The sequence below is a fragment of the Cricetulus griseus genome, chromosome 2, assembly GCF_003668045.3.
Source record: "Cricetulus griseus strain 17A/GY chromosome 2, alternate assembly CriGri-PICRH-1.0, whole genome shotgun sequence".
Taxonomy (NCBI): domain Eukaryota; kingdom Metazoa; phylum Chordata; class Mammalia; order Rodentia; family Cricetidae; genus Cricetulus; species Cricetulus griseus.
The window spans coordinates 399,637,056-399,651,521 of NC_048595.1; the positions used below are offsets into that span (position 1 = coordinate 399,637,056).

The window sequence follows — 14,466 nt, forward strand, 5'->3', positions numbered from 1 at the left end:
CAATTCAGTTGATTGGTTTTCAGCTCTAACCAAGTTAATGTAATTGCTCCTGTTTATATCCCCTTCAGCCATGTTATTGTAATTGACTGTGTTAGAGCTTGGTTGCGTTTAGGCCCCAGCTATTTCACTTTAAGTGATTAGGTTGCTAGAGCTGTAGATACATTGAATGCTTTCCTGGAACTACATTAGATCACTTGCCATTTCCAATAGTGACTGACCTAATCTAGCACCATTTGCCCTTTTCAGTTTCATCCAGGGTGCACTGTCCTCTGGGGACATTTTCTGTCTATATTGTTTTTATTATATATTTTCTGATGGTATTGTTCTGGCTGTAAGCAGAAGAACTATGGTTTTTCTGTCTTCCACATCTCTTGCAATCCATTTTGCATATGAATGTCATATTTACCACCTTAAAAACTGCTGCTATGCAATCTCAGCTATTTGAGAGGGTGGCAGGAAAACTGAAAATTAGAAACTTGTCTGGGCAATATAGCAAGATCCCATATCAAAATAATAATAATAGCCTCTGTAAAATAGGAGAAAATACTTGCAGGTCATATGTCAGGCAAAGATTTGGCATCTAGAACACATAAATATCTCCTGTAAATGGCTGGGCTTGGTGGTACACACTTACACCCCCAGTACTTGAGAGACAGAGACATGTAGATCTCTATGAGCTCAAGACCAGTCCAATATAGAGCGAATTCAGGCTGGCCAGAGCTACAAAGTGAGATACTATTTCAAAACAAACTTTAAAAAAAAGGGTTAATCTGGTATGGTGGCTCAGGCATTTAATCCTAGCACTTAGGAGGCAGAGGCAGGCAGGTCTCTCTGAATTTGAGGCCAGCCTGGTCTACAAAGCAAGTTCCAGGAAAGCCAAGACATTACACAAACTGTCTTGAAACACCAAAAAAAAAAAAAAAAAAAAAAGCGTGTGTATGTGTGTGCGAGTGTGTGAGTGTATGTGTATGTGTATGTTTGTGTGAGTATGTGAGTGTGTGTGTGAGTATGTGTGTCTATGCAGATGAGTGCAAATTCCTGAAGAGGCTGAAAGTCTCGATTCCTCTGAAGCTGTAGTTAATGCAGTGTGAGCCATCACAGACATAAGTGTTTGGAATTAAACTCACTGGGATCCTCTATAGGAGTATTATGTACCAGGTGGTGGTGGTACACACCTGTGATCCCAGCACTCAGGAGGCAGAAGCAGGCAGATCTCTGTGAGTTCAAGGCCAGCCTGGTCTACAAAAAGTGAGCTCCAGGACAGCCAAGACTACACATAGAAATCCTGTCTAAAAAAAAAAAAAAAAAAAAAAAAAAAAAAAAAAAAGACAGAAAGAAAAGAAAAAGGGCCAGGCGGTGGTGGCTCACACCTTTAATCCCAGCACTTGGAAAGCAGAGGCAGGCAGATCTCTGTGAGTTCGAGACCAGCCTGGTCTACAAGAGCTAGTTCCAGGACAGGCTCCAAAGCCACAGAGAAACCCTGTCTCGAAAAAACAAACAAACAAAACACAAACCAAACCAAAACAAAAAACCAAAAGAAAAAGGAAAAAAGAGAAAAGAGAAAAGAAAAAAGTATTATGTGCTCTGAATTGTCTCTCCAAGACCCCTTTCACCCCCAATTCTTATGATTCAACAAGAAAAAAAGACAACCTAACCTAAAAATGGGCTAAGGACTCATACAGACATTTCTTCTGGAAGATATTCAAACAGACAAGAACACAGAAAAGATGCTAAAGCATTAGTCATGTGGGAAATGCAAATCAAACCACAATGAGACACCACTTCATCCCCATGAGCATGGTTGTACAACATGCAAAAACAAACAACAAAAACTCAGAGACTAAGTGTTGGCGAAGATATGGAGAAATCAGGAAACCTCATATAACTTCTCTTAAGGGATATAAAATGGCCAACCTTGAACTTCCTGTATTGTACTCCCATCTCTTGGGAAACTGAAAAGGATCTCTCTCTCTCTCTCTCTCTCTCTTCCCCCTTTCTCCTCCCCTTCTCTCCCTCTCCACCTCTGCCCCTCTCTCCCCCTTCTCTCTGTCCTTCTCTCCCCTCTCTCTCCTTCTCCTTCATAATGAATCAAACTCAGAGCATCACACATGTTAGACAAGGATTCTATCAACTGAACTATACTCCCTGCTAAGAACATCACAAATCCAAAAGCCAGTCTGAGCTACAGTCAGTTCAAGGCCAGCCCAGGCTACTCTATAAACAAACAAATAAATATTGGGGTTGGAGAACGGCTTGGTAGTTAAGAGTGCTTACAGCTCTTGCAGAGGACCTGAGTTTAGTTCTTAGCACCCACATGGCTGCTCACAACTGTTGGTCATTCCATTTCCAGAGGATCCAATGTCCCCCTCTGACCTCTGTAGGCTCCTGTATGTACATGGTACATAGACATACATACACTAACACACACACATATGCATAAATAAGTATTTCAAAAAGTAAATAAATGAATATTCAGGAAGTAGGAAAATAGACTGACAGATCTTCAAAGGTGAGTACAGAATTACTACCTTTACGTATATATCCAAATTTATTGAAATCATGTTCTCATGAAATTTTAAGTCTGGGAATCAAGCCCAGGAGCCTATACATGCCAGGTAAATGCTACTGAGCTGTTTCCCTAGGCACAGGAAAATATTTGTGACATGAATGTTCATAGTGGCACGCCTTTAATCCCAGCACTTGGGAGGCAGAGACAGGCAGATCTCTGTGAGTTTGAGGTCGGCCTGGTCTACAGAGTTCCAAAATAGCCAAGGCTACACAGAGAACCCTGTCTTGAAAAACAAAACTGAAGGAACCGGCTTCCCTTTTGGCAGCCATAACAGCCGAACACGTGCTTGCCATAAACCTGCCTTGGTCACTTAGAGGTCAGATGCCTGTCTTGTGACAAGGAACCAATCAGAAGTTAGCTGGTGGCGCTATGCTTTACGACCCTGGGTGTGCTTTACGGACAAGCGCACGACAATGACGTAGAGAGCATAGCAACCACCCTGGGAGGGCCTATGGGCCATAACAACCAGTTGACCAATCAACACAGGGCAAGCCCTCCAAGCCTGGAAGCACACCAATCGTGAGCCTGTGCGTAAGCCTGTGCGTACCCCTAGACACGCCCCTTACGCTGCCCTATAAGATCTTTTGGGAGACCCAAGGAGCTGTCTTTTTCTAGCTGTCCGCCATGGCGGGTGGGTGAAAGACCCGAGCTAACATGGGGTTAGCTCGTTAAATTACAATAAAGCCTCGTGCAGTTTGCAGCAAGCTCTCGAATCCGCCTGGTGATTGGGGTGACCTTGAACCTGGCCTGAGACCCCCGATACTTGAGTTTTCGGGGGTCTAACAAAACAAATAAAGGTACAATAACACAAATGTCTAACAATATAAATAGATGAATGGATGAAAAGAACTGAACGTGGGTCCTTTGCAAGAGTGGTGAGTACTCACTCAGCCAGGCTTGGTGGCACCGCAAGCAGTTAGTCCTAGCACTCAGAAGGCAGAAGCAGGCAGATCTCAGAATTTCAGACCATCCTTATCTACAAAGCAAGTTCCAGAACAGTTAGGGATACACAGACAAACCTTGTCTTGATGAGCCATTTCTCCAGTCCCTGTAGGACATTTTGTTAGTTAATGATTGATGAGGGAAGGCCCAGCTCATTATGACTGATGCCACCCTAGGGTAGGTGGTTGTGTGTTGTATAAGCAAGCAGGCTGAGCAAACCAGTAGGCAGCAGTCTTCCATGGTCTCTGCTTCAGTTCCTGCTTCCAGATTCCTGCCTTGAGCTCCTGTCTTAGGAGAAGGGGCTTATTTGGTTTACATATCTGAGGTCTGAGGTCACAGTGTTGTCATTTAAAAAAACAGCTCGGAGCTTAGGTGGAGGGGTTTTTTATTGGGGGAAAGTGAATGGAATAAAGAGAGGATGGAAGAGGGGAAGACCAGCCTCTAGGAACAGGAGTGGCAAAAGAGAAGAGAAAGGTGTGTGTTGGGAGGACAGCAAAGAGACAGGCAGAGAAGAAGAGAGAGGGAGAGAGAGAGGAAGGGAGGGAGGGAGAGAGAGAAGAAGAGGGAGAGGGAGAAAGGGAGGGAGGGAGAGGGAGAAAGAGAGGAAGGGAGGGGGAGAGGGAGAGGGAGAGAGGAAGACGGGAGGTGGGGGCCCTTTTAAAAGAGTACTTAGTGAATGTGCACAGGTGGTGCTCTTAGTGGCTGCAGCTGAGGGCGTATCCTGTCAGAACTCCAAGGGCAGACCAATACAGATGCCTGAATAACAACACACAGTCCATTTAGAGACGCTAAAACAGGAAGGGAAGAAGGGAGGGAGGGAGGGAGGAAGGAAGGAAGGAGGGAGGGAGGGAGGGAGGGAGAAAGGAAAGAGACAAGAGGGGAGAGGAGAAAGGAAGAGTGAAAGAGGAAAAGGGGGAAAAGAAGAAAAAAAAAGAGAGAAAACTGAGAGAAAGCCAGGGTGATGATATCTCCCACAATCCTAGTACACAGGATTCTGAGGGAGGAGGATAACTCCCCCCACCCACCCACACACAATTTCCTTTTTTTGTTTTGTTTTGTGTTGTGTTGTTTTTCAAGATAGGGTTTCTGTGTGTAAACCAGCCTGGCCTCAAACTCAGAGATCTGCCTGGCTCTGCCTCCTGAGTGCTGGGAATAAAGGCATGTGTCACCACTGCCCTGCTTAATGTACTCTTTAAAAAATATTTATTTTTCTGTGTATAAGTGCAGTGGTTTGGATGCCACATCCCCCTGGAACTGGAGTTACAAAGGTTATGAGACTCCATGTGGGTTCTGGGAATTGAATCCAGGTCTTTTGCAAGAGCAGCAAGTGCTCTTAATCACTAAACTGTCTCTCTGGTCCCCTAGAACGTATTTTTGATCATATTCACACACATCTGCCTCTCTTGTCCCTCCCTCTTACCTAACTACCTACCTATCATCTATCTAACCATCCATCCATCCATCTACCTACCTAGCATCACTCTGTCTGTCTGTCTGTCTGTCTGTCTGTCTGTCTGTCTGTCTATCATCTGTCAGTGCTGGGGAATTTAACCTTGCCCTTGCTAGGTAAGTACTCTACTGCTGAGCTAAGTCCCCTTCCCTCTTTTTAAGGGTCTGGCTATATAGTTTGGATAGCCTGAAACAGAATGTAAAGAATAGGCTGGCCTTGAACTTTCAACATTCCCTTAAGTACTGAGCATACAGGCCTTCATACCCATGCTTGGATCTTTCAAATTTCTTTATTTGAATCTTCAGTACTATGAAGTCAATTCCTCAACAGTAATTTTTTTTTTTAACCTTTGTTTCCCTTCAGGGAGAAACAGCATCTCACTAAATTGTCTAGGTTGGCCTTGAACTTTTGATCCTCCAGCCTCAGCATCCTGTGTATTAGGATTATGGGAGACACCATCACTCCTGGCTTTCTCCAAGTTTTCTTTTATTCTTTCTTATTTTCTCCCTTTTCTCTTTCACTCTTCCTTCCTCCTTCCCGCTGTGTCCTCCTTACTTCATTCCTTCTTTCTTCCCTTCCTTCGTTCTCTCACTCTCCCTCCACCTGTGGGTTCTCAGGATGAAAATGAATTTTTCAGGCTTGGCTGAAAATGCCTTTATCTAACGAGGCATCCAGCTGTTATTTATTTATTTATTTATTTATTTATTTATTTATTTATTTATTGTCTCCTGTAGATGAGGCTGGCCTCAGGCTCACTATATAACAGAGAATGACCTTGAACTTCTTTTTTTGTTGTTGTTTTGTTTTAATTTGTTTTTTTCAAGACAGGGTTTCTCTGTAGCTTTGGAATCTGTCCTAAAACTCACTCTGTAGACCAGGCTGGCCCTGAACTCACAGAGATCTGCTTGTATTGGCTTCCCTAGTGCTGGGATAAAGGCGTGTGCCACCACCCTGCTTACCTTGAACTTCTGATCCTCTTGACTGTATTTTCTGAGTGATGGGATTCCTCCTGGTTTATGTGATGCTGAGGAAGAAACCCAGGACTTCTTGCATGCTAGGTAAGTACTCTGCCAACTGAGCTACCTACCCAGTCCAATACCTTCTCCCTTTTTTTGAAACAGGCCCTGGCTTGCCATTATGTTGTACCATGCTTTTTCTTTTAGGCCACCAACCAGCTCCCAAATCATGACACAGAGACTTATTATTAGTTTTGAATACTTAGCTTAGGCGTGTTTCTGGCTAGTTCTTTTAACTTAAATTAACCTGTTTTGTTTAGTTGTGTTTTTAATCTACCTTTTGCCTTAAGGCTTACTGCTTTTCTTCTATAAATCTTACTTTCACTGCTTCTGCATGTCCAGGCTGGTGTCTGCCTGGCTTGGTGTTTTCCTCATTCTCTCCTTCCTCTTCTTTTTGTGCCTAGATTTCTCCTCCTATTTATTCTCTCTGCCTGCTAGCCCCGCCTATCCTTTCTCTATCAAGCTATTGGCTGTTCAGCTCTTTATTGAACCAATCAGGCGCCTTAGGCAGACAAGGTCAAACAAATGCAACACATCTTTACATAATTTTTACACATCCTTACATTGTTAAACAAATGCAACATAAACAAACGTAACATAACACCTTTACACAGTTAAAATGATATTCAACAACATTATGTAGATTGGGATGGCCTTGAAACTGCAACTATTCTCCAGTCTTTGCCTCTCTAGTGCTGGAATTACAAGCATGCACCATCATGCACAGCATTCTCTCAAATATAATATTTCTTATATAATCTTTTTTTTTTTAAGAAACAAGCTTCTTTTACATGTGCATGCCAGTTCCCTCTCCTTCCTCTCTTCCCCTGCCACCCCACCCCATCCCCTTTCTGCTCCCCAGGGAGGGTGAGGCCTTCCAGGGGGATCTTCAAAGTCTGTCATCTCATTTGGAGCAGGGCCTAGGCCCTCCCTATAATCTTTATGATAGTATTGTTTTAGAATATTTAACTATGTAAAGATGTGTCAAGCTTGTTTATGTCAAGCTGCAGAATATTACTTTAACCATGTAAAATTGTATTACATTTGTTTCTGCTGCCTTTGTTAATGATGTAAAGATGTGTTACATTTGTTTCTGCTGCATTTGTTTAATTATGTAAAGACGTGTTACTGTTTCACCTTGTCTGCCTAAGGCATCTGATTGGTCTAATAAAAAGCTGACTGGCTCCAATAAAGAAAGAATTCTGTCGTGTCCCCCCCCCCAAAAAAAAAGCTGACTGGCCAATAGCTAGGTAGAAGAGGGATAGGCAGGGCTGGTGGGCCAAAAGAATAAATAGGAGGAGGAAGCTAGGCTCAGGAGAGAGAAGAAGAAAGAAGAGAATGAGGGACAGAGAGGGACACACTAGAGGCCAGAAGCCAGGCAGCTGCCAGACAGACAGACACTGGAGGAAGCAGGAAAGTAAGGCATACAGAAAGAAAAGCAAAAAGCCCTAAGGCAAAAGGTAGATAAAGAGAAACAGGTTCATTTAATTTACAAGAGCTAGCCAGAAAGGAGCCTAAGCTAGGCTGAGCATTCAAAGCTAATAATAAGTCTCTGTGTCATGGTTTGGGAGCTGGTTAGTGCTCCAAAAGAAAGCCCGATACATAGTATGCTAAGTGAAATAAACCAGATGTAAAAAAAAAAATGATTGTGTCATTCTACTTTTTAAAATACCAGAATACATGGGCGAATTCATAGAGTCCAAAAGTAGAGTTGTGGTTACCAAGGCAGAGAGGAAAGGAGAATGGAAGTTATGGTTTAAATGGTAAGATTTCATTTTGTGTTGAAGAATAAATTCTGGAAATAAATAAGGCAAAGATTGCATAGTAACATGGATGTGATTAATACCATTGGACAATACACCTAGAACTTCTTAAAATTGGGGCTAAGGAGGTGGCTCAGCAGATGTTGCTAAATTCCTTCCCCTCTTCTTTTTTAAAAAATTATTTATTAATTATGTATACTGTTATCTGCATGCATGTTTGCACACCAGAACTCATTACAGATGGCTGTGAGCCACCCATGTGGTTGCTGGGAATTGAACTCAGGACCTCTGGAAGACCAGCTAATGTTCTTAACCACTAAGCCAACTCTCCACCACCATCCCCAGCCTATATATTCTAACTCCCGTTGAGACCTCAGGATCAGAATTGCATACAACTGCTTGGGAAGAATGGTTGGACACTCCTCCCATGACCCTTTCTATCCTTTTATGAAAGAAGATCAATAATCAACAGCTCAGCTGTGATACTGGCAGGTACAGCTGGTATTTTGAAGATAGTGGCAGTTTTTCTTGGAGAATAGTCCTAACTATTGAGCAGAGTTGAGTAAAGTGTTTGCTGGGCAGTCATGAAGACCTGAGTTTATCCCCAGCACCTGTGTAAAAAAAGGCAAAACATTGTGGTACATGCCTGTAATCCTGGTGCTGGGGTGGTAAGGACAGACCAACGGCTTAGCTAATTGGTGAGCTACAAATTCAGTAAGACCCTGTCTCATAAAAAATTTAAACAAATAAATAAAATAAAAAGAAAGAAAGTAGGAGCTGGAGAGGTGACTCAGCAGTTAAGAGCACTGGCTGCTTTTTTTTTTTTAAAGATTTTATTTATTTAAACAACATTATGTATACAACATTCTGCTTCCATGTATATCTGCACACCAGAAGAGGGCACAAGATCTCATAATGGATGGTTGTGAGCCAACATGTGGTTGTTGGGAATTGAACACAGGACCTCTGGAAGAACAGTCAGTGCTCTTACCCTCTGAGCCATTTCTCCAGGCCCTGGCTGCTTTTTTAAAAGACTCAAGTTCGATTCCCAGAAACCATATGGTGGATCACAAATATCTAAAACTACAATTTCAGGAGATCTGATTCCTGGGCACCAGGCAAGCATGTGGTAGACACAAAAAAATACAGGCAAAACAATCCACATAAAATAACAACATAATTAAAAAATAAAAAAATAAAGGAAAGGAAAAAAAGAAGGTGGTGAGCAATTAAAGACAGTGTCTCTGGCACATGCACCCAGACAGGAATTCAGAGATGTTTCAGGATATTTGTTTGCACTGACACTCTGAGACTGTTAATAAAATTTAATCTTGAAGCCTTTTAGATCAGGGAAGTAAAGAGAGAGGAGGTCACTGGTCACTTCTCCACTGCTTCTCTGATCAATCAGGATTTTCCTCCCAATATTTGACTCGAAAGTTTTTATTAATAACAAAGATTTAGATAAATTCTTATAGACTCACAAAAATATAAATAAGAGATAGAATAGATAGATAGATAGATAGATAGATAGATAGATAGATAGATTTAAAAAAATAATTTGGGCAATGGTGGCCTTTAATCCCAGCACTCTGGAGGCAGAGGCAGGCAGATTTCTGTGAGTTCGAGATCAACCTGGTCTACAAGAGCTAGTTCCACGACAGCCTCCAAAACCACAGAAAAACCCTGACTCAAAACCCCTCCAAACAAACAAACAAACAAACAAACATCTAAGGGGAAGAAGCTGTAATTGCTAATTTTTGTACACACTGGTCAATTGCTACTAGACCCTTCTACTTGGACCAGAGGAATGCTTTGGAGGTCCCGTGGGTCTGAGGCACTGGTCTTTGACATGGCCATGTTCATGTCAACAATACATTCATTCAGAACTTCATCCATTCTTTACAAATTTACTCAAGGCTTCTTCAACATTCTGTATAGACAAAACATCCCTAGACATAAAAACTAACAAATAAAAACAAGAACACCCCCTCAAAAACAAAGCAAGAAAATAAAAAGAAGTTTGGGGATAACCTGGGTTACATAGTGAGACCCTGTCTCAACCTTCTTTAAAAAAATTGTAAGAGTTTTGTTTTTTTATCTTGTTTTTACAGTTGTGGAAACCAAATCTGGGCTCTAGCACTGAGCATCACTCTCAGTTCTTGAAATCGTATTTTAAAGACAAACTCAGCTAAGTGTAGTAGTGTACACCTGTAATCCCAACACACAGGAATCAGAGGCAGTTTCTAGGGCTACAAGACTAGACAGTGTCTCAAAAACAAAAGTCTGGTGTGGTGACACAAGCCTATCATCCCAGCACTCAGGAAGTTCAAATGCAGTCTCAATCACACGGCAAGTTCAAGGTTATCCTGTGCTGCTAGAGACTCTGTCTCAAACAAAGAAACAAACAGAAAAGATAAAGTCATAGTCTTATCCCCCACAAATCCTTGTCCAGCATCAGTTGCCTGAATATCTCCAGAAAGGACCCACGTGTTGGAAGTAGAGGACCAACTCCCAGAAGTTGTCCTCTGGCTTCCACATGCATGCTGTGGTACTTGTGTGTGTGTGTGTGTGTGTGTGTGTGTGAGAGAGAGAGAGAGAGAGAGAGAGAGAGAGAGAGAGAGAGAGAGAGAGAGAGAGAGAGACAGAGAGAGACAGAGACAGAGAGACAGAGACAGAGACAGAGAGACAGAGACAAGAGACAGAGCATGCTTGCAAAGTTACTGGGACAGCCTTGAGGTAACTATAGTTCAGACAATCTTTTTTTCTTTTTTTGGTTTTTTGAGACAGGGTTTCTTTGTGGCTTTGGAGGCTGTCCTGGAACTCAATCTTGTAGACCAGGCTGGCCTCGAACTCACAGAGATCTATCCGCCTCTGCCTCCCAAGTGCTGGGATTAAAGGCATGGGCCACCATTGTCCAGCAAGAGTGACACACACTTTTAACTGCTGAACCATCTCTCCAGCCCCAACCATCATTTCACTTGGAGCTGTAGTTACAAGCAGCAAGTGCTCTTAACCATTCAGTCATTTCTCTAGCTCTAATTCCGAATTTCTGAGCTTCTACTTCCCGAATGCCTGAATTATAGGTATGGGCTACCACACTTGGTTGATGTGGTACTGGGGCTGGAACCCAGAGCTTCATGCATGATAAACAAGCACTCTACCAACTAGGCTGTATGCCTAGCCTGCCTCTCTCCTTTCATTTCCTTTCCACCTCTCTCTTCTTTCTAAAGCAATGGTTCCTCAACCTGTGGGTCTTGACTCCTTTGGGGATGAATGAACCTCCACAGAGGTCACATATCAGATGTCCATAATATTAGATATTTACGTTATAATCCATAGCAGTCACAAAATCATGGTTATAAAATAGCAACAAAATAATTTTATCATTGGGGGCCATCACAACACAAGGAATGTTTTAAAGGGTAGAAGCATTAGGAAGGTTTAGTTAGATCCACTGCTCTAAAGGGTTTCATGTAGCCCAGGCCGGCGTGAAACTTGTTACATAGCTCAGTAGCTGAAGCTGACCTTCAACTTCTGATCTTTCTGCCTCTGCCTCCCAAGTGCTGAGATTACAGATATGGGCACCATGTCCGGCCTTGCATTTTTTCCATTTTAGATAAGGTCCCATGTGCCTCAGACTGGCATCAAACTCGATGTCTAGCTGAGGATGAACTTCTGCTCCTCCTGCTCCCACCTCCAGTGTGCTAAGATTAGAGGTATATGCCTCTATCCCCGTTTGTACAGTACTGAGGAGGGAACCCAGGGCTTCGTGCACTGGGGCAAATACTATACCAAATTAAGCTACAGCCCAAGCTATTTGCTTCTCTCTCTCTCTCTCTCTCTCTCTCTCTCTCTCTCTCTCTCGGCAGGGCCCCACTCTATCTATTGTCCAGACTAGCCTTAGCTCTGGGACTCAAGTGATCCTTCTGTTTTAGCCTTTCAAATAATTAGAACTAGAAGGGGTTTGCAAGGACAGCCTTGCAAAAAACCTAACTTCATAAGTTCTTAGAAAAATGTATTAACAAATTCAGGCCTGTTGGCTCACACCTGTAACCCCAGCCTTCAGGAAGCTGACAACATCCTCCAATGACCCTCCATCTACAACTATATGAACAGCACAAATTGAAGTCAATGGGTTATTACTAAAAAACAACAAAAAACTGGACATGGTGGGTTCACAACTTTAATTCCCCACACTTGGGAGGCAGAGGCATGAGGATCTCTGTGAGTTCAAGGCTAGCCTGGTTTACAGAGTGAGTTTTAGGAGTTCCAGGAGAGCCAGAGCTACACAGAGAAACTGTCTCAAAAAACCAGAGAGAGAGAGAGAGAGAGAGAGAGAGAGAGAGAGAGAGAGAGAGAGAGAAGTCTCAAAACAAATTGTATGGGACACTGAAATAATTAATAAAAATATTAAAAACAAAAAATCAGGGGCTGGAGAGATGGCTCAGAGGTTAAGAGCACCGGTTGCTCTGCCAGGGATCCTGAGTTCAATTCCCAGCAACCATATGGTGGCTCACAACCATCCGTAATGAGATCTGGTACCCTCTTCTGGTATGGAGATATACATGGAAGCAGAATATTGTATACATAATAAATAAATAAAATCTTAAAAAAAAACAATAATGGGCTGGAGAGATGGCTTAGAGGTTAAGAGCACTGACTGCTCTTCCTGAGGTCCTGAGTTCAATTCCCAGCAACCACATGGTGGCTCACAACCATCTGTAATGAGATCTGGTGCCTTCTTCTGGTGTGCAGATATATATGGAAGCAGAATGTTGTATACATAATAAATAAATAAAATCTTTAAAAAAATCTTTAAAAAAACCAATAATAACAACCAACTCCACCAGATATATATTAAGTAATAAATAATTCAATGACTATGCATTATACCTGGCACATAAGTGGGCAGAAAATGTTAGTATTCTCATCAAGTTGACAAAGCAAGTTCTCAGAATCCAAATGCCAGCTCACAATTCCACTGTAACTCCAGTTCAAGGGGATCTGATGTTCTTTTCTGTCCTCCACAGGCAAAGCATGCAAATGGTCCACAGACATACTCTCTTAGTTAGGGCTACTATTGCTGCAATAAGCTCCATGACCCAAAAGCAAGTTGGAGAGGAAAGGGTTTATTTGACTTATACTTCCACATCATTGTTCATCATCAAAGAAAGTCAGGACAGGAACTCAAACAGAGTAGGAACCTGGAGGCAGGAACTGATTCAGAGGTCATAAAGGGGTACTGCTTTTTGGCTTGCTCCACCTACTTTCTTATACAACCTGGGACCACCAGTCCCAGGGAAGGTACCACCCATGAATGAACTGAGTCCTCACCCATCAATCACTAATTAAGAAAACACCTTATAGCTGGATCTTATGGAGGCCTATTCTTTCTTTCTTTCTTTCTTTCTTTCTTTCTTTCTTTCTCTCTCTCTCTCTCTCTCTCTCTCTCTCTCTCTCTCTCTCTCTCTCTCACACACACACACACACACACACACACACACACAAAACAACCCATTTGTAGGCTAGGTAAGTATCAAATAAATAGTAGTGCATCTACTTGTCTTTCAGTTCCTTCAGAAGTCTGATGGCAGACTTGACTGTGGCAGAGGTTGTAGGTCCATTGTTTTCATGCAGGAACAGACATGCCAGATACCAAAAGCTCATCTCTTCATCTTGGTCTTTCCACAGAAGGAGCAAGCATACTTGGCATGCTGGCTGATTTTAATTTTCTTCACAATTTTCTGGAGGGAAGGACCAGAGCAGGTCTCATATTTCCCAATGATCATGATCTTCTTGGTGCATTTAAGCCATGTCACAGGAACCAGCAATTTCTCAATTGAGGTTCCCTCATTTTAGATAACTCTAGCTAAGTTGACATAAGACTAGCATGCATTCAGCAAAACATCCATATAATAACAATAATATTAATAGAACAATATAATAATAATACAAGAAAAGGTATAGTTGGTTTTTTTTACTCCTTGAGGGCCCGCCACCCAGTTCCCAAATAAATACATGGAGATTTATTCTTACTTTGAATGCCTGGCCTTAGTTTGGTTTATTTCTAGCTGGCCTTTCTAACTTCAATTATCCTGTTTCGTAGGTGGAGTTTCTTTGTGTCCTGCCTGCTGCTCCCCAAATAACCACACAGAGACTTATTATAAATGCTTGGCCAATAGCTTAGGCTTGTTTTTTAGCTAGCTCTTATAACTTAAATTAACCCATTTCTATTAATCTATGTGTTGCCCTGAGGCTAATTTACCTCATGTACGTACTTCCAATCCTGCTCACTCTGTGTCTCATGGTGTCTCCTCATACGCTACCCTTCTTCTCTCCAGCATTCTCTCTGCTCCTGAAAATCTTGCCTAGCCATTGGGCCAATCCACTTTTTATTAACAATGAGAGCAACACATTTTCATAGTGTACAGAAGGATTATTCCACAGAACCTAACTATGTTTTGCCTCTGGACTTTTTACCTTTCTTTATTCTATATATCTTTTTTTTTTCCTTCTTACTCTGTGGCTGGCTATTTGGTTGAGTGGCTGGCCACTGGCATCCTCCTTCCCTCCTTTTCTTGCTTCTCACTCTTCCCTAGATTTCTCATATTTATCCTCTCTGCTCGCCAGGCCCACCTATTTCTCTTTCTCGCTGTTGGCCATTCGGCTCTTTATTAGACCAATCAGGTGTTTTAGACAGGCAAAGTAATAGGTTTTACAGAGGTA

At 42.3% G+C, this 14,466-nt stretch overlaps 1 pseudogene; it reads right to left on the reverse strand.

Annotated features, from left to right (window-relative positions):
• Positions 1-13,296: 13,296 nt before the first annotated feature.
• On the reverse strand, positions 13,297-14,059 carry LOC107977283 (annotated as a pseudogene).
• Positions 14,060-14,466: the final 407 nt, after the last annotated feature.